Below are 6000 nucleotides of genomic sequence, written 5' to 3'. Positions count from 1 at the left end.
TGCCACAGGTCTACTAAAGAGACTGCTTACAGCACGCTTTTCCGCTATTTTCTGGAGTATTGCTGTGCGGTGTGGGATCCGCATCAGGTGGGACTGACTGATGACATCGAGAAAGTACAAAGAAGGGCAGCTCGTTCTGTATTATCGCGGAATATGGGAGATAGTGCCACAGACATGACACGTGAACTGGAGTGGCAATCATTAAAACAAAGGCGTTTTTCGTTGCGACGGTGTCTTCTCATGAAATTTCATCAGCAGTTTTCTCCTCCGATTGCGAAAACATTCTACTGGAACCCACCTACATACCGAGAAATGGTCATCACGATAAAATAAGAGAAATCAGGGCTCGCACAGAAAAATTTTAGTGCTCGTTTTTTCCACGTGCCGTTCGAGAGTGGAACGGTAGGGAGACAGCTTGAAGGTGGTTCATCAAACCCTCTGCCAGGCACTTTATTGTGAATAGCAGAGTAATCACGTAGATGTAGATGTAGACTACTAAACACTGGGACAGCGTTGTCAGAGAGGCTACAGAAATTCACACCAGGGACGAACTCATCAACCGACACTGCGGTTATAATCTTAGCAAGGCATGGGAACAAGCACTGATTATAATTAAGGAGACACTTAGCAACGAAAACGATATGGTGAGCTGGGCGGTCTCAGCAACCACACCGACGCTGCCGTGGACGCCGACCTCTGCGTCTCCTCAACTGCCGACGTGCGACTGTGGGGTAGACCTCGGAGCAAACGACACATAGGAGGAGGGGATATAAGGCAGCCGCCCGCCCTAAGGATCTGAGTTCGTCGGCATGCCTGACAATGGCGACATGTCTGATCGCCGAAATATTGTGCCCGTTGGACGCTACGAACCGCAGGTAGACCCGTGAAATCTTCGATCAACAAATACGCAGGGAGAAACTGAAGAATCACAAAATGTGTCTAGTTGACTTAGGTGTGTGTTTCAACAGTGAAATGTAAAAGATGGAAAACTGTGCTGTGGTTGCACATTATAGGTGTATATGTAAGGATGTTTTACTGTATTAACTTATTTAGTTAACTGATTTTTTACTCACATGACTACACGTAATTGATGTTAAACATGTTGATCGTGGGAGATGTGGGGATGACATCACTATCGTGAGGGGGATCTGCCAAATGCTTAAAGAAGAAAAAGTGGAGAGTTACCGGAAGTAAAAGAAATTCATTATCGTGTCCACAGAGAAGCTACTTGTTCCTCAGAATAAAGGCGATAAATCAGGTCACCAAGAATAGGCACATGTACGTAATGGAAAGACATTCGTTGTTGCAGCTTATTTCACTTGTAATGAAAACGACTTGGGTTCTGGGTTATAACCTGACCACTGTTTGAATTGTGATTAAAAGCAAGCAGCAATGAGGGACGAAGACTTCGGTCCTTATGATGTCACTCATGTTCCGCAAACGGCCCCCATTCAGATCTTCGGAGAGGGTGGCAAAGGAAGAGATGACCATGAGGAGAAGATTCAATAGCCAACGAAAGGGTAAGATACTACGGGTCGTGGCCTAGACTGTCAGAATTTTTAACGTGGTAGGGAAGCTAGAAAATCTGAAAAGGGAAATTTACATGCTCTGTCTACATACAGCGGGATACACAAGCTCAGTCTAGGTACAGCAGGGATCGGAGAACTGAAATGGAAAAAAAGACTGGGATTTCTGGTCAGATGATTATAGAGTAATATCAACAGCAGCAGAAAGTGGTATAAAATGAGTAGTATTCGTAATGGACAAGAATGTAGGCCACAGATCGTTACTGTGAATAGTTTAGTGATACGTTTGTTCTCATCAGAATCGATAGGAAACCAACACCGGCAACAATAGTTCAGGTATACATGCTGATGTTGCAAGTGGAGCATGAAGAGCTACAGAAAGGATATGAAGATATTCAAGGGAAACTTCGATACCTAAAGACACAAGAAAATCTAACAGGATTAGAATGCGGTTGTAGGGCATGGAGCAAAAAAATGGTTACCGGAAAAAACTGACTTGGTCGTATTAACGAGAGAGGAGAAAGGCAAAATTATTTCTGCAAATGGTTTCAGCTAGTAAGAATGAGTACTTGGTTCAAGAATCATACGAGGAGGCACTTTTCTTGTAAAAAAACTGAGAGATGCCGGAAGATTTCAGTTAGATTACATCATGGTCGGCAGAGATTGTAAAATCAGATGAAGGATTCTAAAGCTTGCTCTGGAGCAGTTATAGTCTTAGGTCACAATTTAATAATGATGAAGAGCAGACTGAGGTTTAAGATTATGCAGGATGGTCCATTGATAGTGACTGGGCTAAACATCTCACGAAATTAGCATCAAACGAAAAACTAAGAAGAACAAATCTGTTCGAGCGTGAAGGGGGGAAAAGAAATGGCGCTATGGATGGTTCACTAGATGGTGCGGTCATAGGCCAAATTGATAGAAAGTGCTTTTCTTAAATAGGTACCCAATTTTTTCTTACATATTCGTATAGTACCTAAATAAATATGAATGTTTGGTGTAGGACACTTGTTTTGCTTTATAATAGATGGCGCTGTAATATTCCAACACTCATACGCAATATATCTCGCCCATTTAGATGGACAGTCGGTAACAATGTCGTTTTCTAAATTATAACACAAAAAGTAGTTACGTTTCGACTTTATTTCTGTTGTTCCAATGTGATACATTTACTTTTTACTTTTATAACCTTTTCATAAATTATGGGAACGCATACTGTTTCTGTGTGCGCAACCTCATTAACGTAATAAATGCTCAGAATGATGTCCTTCGGTTTCAATTCATTTGGCAATAAGCTAACAGAAATTCCTCTCAGCTGCGAGTAGATTGTCGCACATGCATTGACAATGCGTTGACGCATGTTTTCAGGCGTTGTCGGGGAATCACGATAACAAAATCAGTTTCCACCAAAGAAAGATGTCCAGAGTTGTAAGGACCGGAGACCGAGCAGACCATGATATAGTGCTTCTACGACCAATCCACCTGTCATTAAATGTTCTAGCCGGTCTGTGTGGCTGAGCGGTTCTAGGTGCTTCAGTATGGAACCACGCGACCACTACAGTCGCAGGTGCGAATCCTGCCTCGGGCATGGATGTGTGTGATGTCCTTAGGTTAGTTAGGTTTAAGTAGTTCTAAGTTCTAGCGGACTGATGACATCAGGGACTGATGACATCAGATGTTAAGTCCCATAGTGCTCACAGCCATGTGAATCACTAAATATTTTATTTAATACTTCTTCAATTGCACGTGTACTATGTGCCGGACATCCATCATGTTGAAAGTACATCGCCATTCTCTCATGAAGTGAAACTTCTTGTAATAGGTAAAACAATAATTAAGAAATCGGCATACATTGCTCCATTTAGATTGCCAACGATAAAGTAAGAGTCAATTAGATGTCTTGCTATAATACCACACTACAAGCTAGTCCACCAGTGTCACTGATGTTCCACTAGTCGCACCTATCGTGTATTTTCTGTTGGCCAATAGTGCATATAATCAAGATTTACGTTACCTCTGTTTGTGAATGACGCTTCATCACTAAATAGAACTCTTGAAAAAAAAACCTGTTATCGTTTCGTAAGTTATTTGATGCCCAGTTCCAAAAATTTACACGACGTTCAAAATAATCGCCATTCAATTCCTACTGCACAGAAATATGGTAAGGGTGAAATGTCTGATGATGTAGAATTCTCAAAACCGACGTTCTTGAAATTACCGATTCATATTCAATTTGTCTCCTACCGATGTGCGGATTAGCCTCAACTGCAGCTAAACAATTGCAGCTAAATATTTGAATAATTCTTCTTTGGGTGAAAACTTCCGGTTTCTTTAAATACCTCGTCCTGCATTCACTATGAATCAGTACGTAAAGGACACCCATTAGCAGCCAGAGGACATTGATTTCCACTAGTGGCCATTAAAGTTACTGCACCAAGAAGAAATGAAGATGATAAACGGGTATTCACTGGACAAAAATGTTATACTAGAACTGACATGTGATTACATTTTCACTCAATTTGGGTGCGTAGATGCTGAGAGATCAGTACCCAGAAAAACCACCTCTGGCCGTAATAACGGCCTTGATACGAATGGGCATAGAGTCACACAGAGCTTTGATAGCGTGTACTGGTACAGTTTTAACACGATACCACAGTTCATCAAGAGTAGTGACTGGCGTATTGTGACGAGTCAGTTGCTCGGCCACCATTGACTAGACGTTTTCAATTGGTGAGAGATCTGGAGAATGTGCTGGCCAGGACAGCAGTCGAACATTTTCTGTATCCAGAAAGGCCCGTACAGGACCTGCAACGTGCAGTCATGCATTATCCTGCTGAAATGTAGGGTTTCGCAAGGATCGAATGAAGGGTACAGCAACGGGTAGTAACACATCTAAAATGTAACGTCAACTGTTCATAGTGTCGTCAATCCGAACAAGAGGTGACCGAGACGTGTAACCAATGGCACCCCATACCATCACGCCGGGTGATACGCCAGTATGGCGATGAGAAATACACGCTTCCAATATGCTTTCACCGCGATGTCGACAAACACGGATGCGACCATCATGATCATGTAAATAGAACCTGGACTCATCCGAAAAAGTGACGTTTTGCCATTTGTGCACATAGGTTCGTCGTTGAGTACATCATCGCAAGCGCTCCTGTTTGTGATGCAGCGTCAAGGGTAACCGTAGCCATGGTCTCCGAACTGATAGTCCATGCTGCAGCAAACGTCATCGAACTGTTCGTGTAGATGGTTGTTGTCTTGCAAACGTCCCCGACTGTTGACTCAGGGATCGAGACGTGGCTGCACGATCCGTTACAGCCATGAGGATAAGATGCCTGTCATCTCGACTGCTAGTGATACGAGGCCGTTGAGATCCAGCACGGCGTTCCGTATTACCCTGCTGAACCCACCGATTTCATATTCTGCTAACAGTCATTCGATCTCGACCAACGCTTTCAGCAATATGGCGATACGATAAACCGCAATCGCGATAGGCTACAATTCTACCTTTATCAAAGTCGGAAACGTGATGGTACGCATTTCTCCTTACACGAGGCATCACAACAACGTTTCACCAGGCAACGCCGGTCAACTGCGTTTGTGTATGAGAAATCAGTTGGAAACTTTCCTCATGTCAGCACGTTGTAGGTGTTGCCACCTTCGCCAATCTTGTGTGAATGCTCTGAAAAGCTAATCATTTGCATATCACAGTATCTTCTTCCTGTCGGTTAAATTTCACGTCTGTAGCACGTCATCTTCGTGGTGTAGCAATTTTAATGGCCAGTAGTGTACAATATGTACGGCAGGCAGAAAGAAACAACAAAAGTCGATGACCAGGAATGAAATGCTGGGATTAAAAGTGTGTACTACATGGGTGTAGTCTTTCGGCCCTGCAATTCAATTTATTCATCTAAGAGGCGGTGTTGTTGTGGTCATCAGTCTTGAGACTGGTTTGATGCAGCTCTCCATGCTACTCTATCCTGTGCAAGCTTCTTCAACTCCCAGGACCTACTGCAGCCTACATCCTTCTGAATCTGCTTGCTGTATTCATCTCCTGGTCTCCCTCTACGGTTTTTACCCTCTACGCTGCCCTCCAATACTAAATTGGTGATCCCTTGATGCCTCAGAACATGTCCTACCAATCGATCCCTTCTTCTACTCAAGTTGTGCCACAAACTCATCTTCTCCACAATTCTATTCAATACCTCCTCATTAGTTATGTGATCTACTCATCTAATCTTCAGCATTCTTCTGAAGCACCACATTTCGAAAGTTTCTATTCTCTTCTTGTCCAAACTATTTATCGTCCATGTTTCACTTCCATACATGGCTAAACTCCATACAAATACTTTCAGAAACGACTTCCTGACATTTAAATCTATACTCGATGTTAACAAATATCTCTTCTTCAGAAACGCTCTCCTTGCCATTGCCAGTCTATATTTTATAACCTCTCTACTTCGAC

This window comes from Schistocerca piceifrons, chromosome 7, assembly GCF_021461385.2.
Source record: "Schistocerca piceifrons isolate TAMUIC-IGC-003096 chromosome 7, iqSchPice1.1, whole genome shotgun sequence".
In the NCBI taxonomy this organism is placed as follows: domain Eukaryota; kingdom Metazoa; phylum Arthropoda; class Insecta; order Orthoptera; family Acrididae; genus Schistocerca; species Schistocerca piceifrons.
This window is presented reverse-complemented; position numbering follows the sequence as displayed.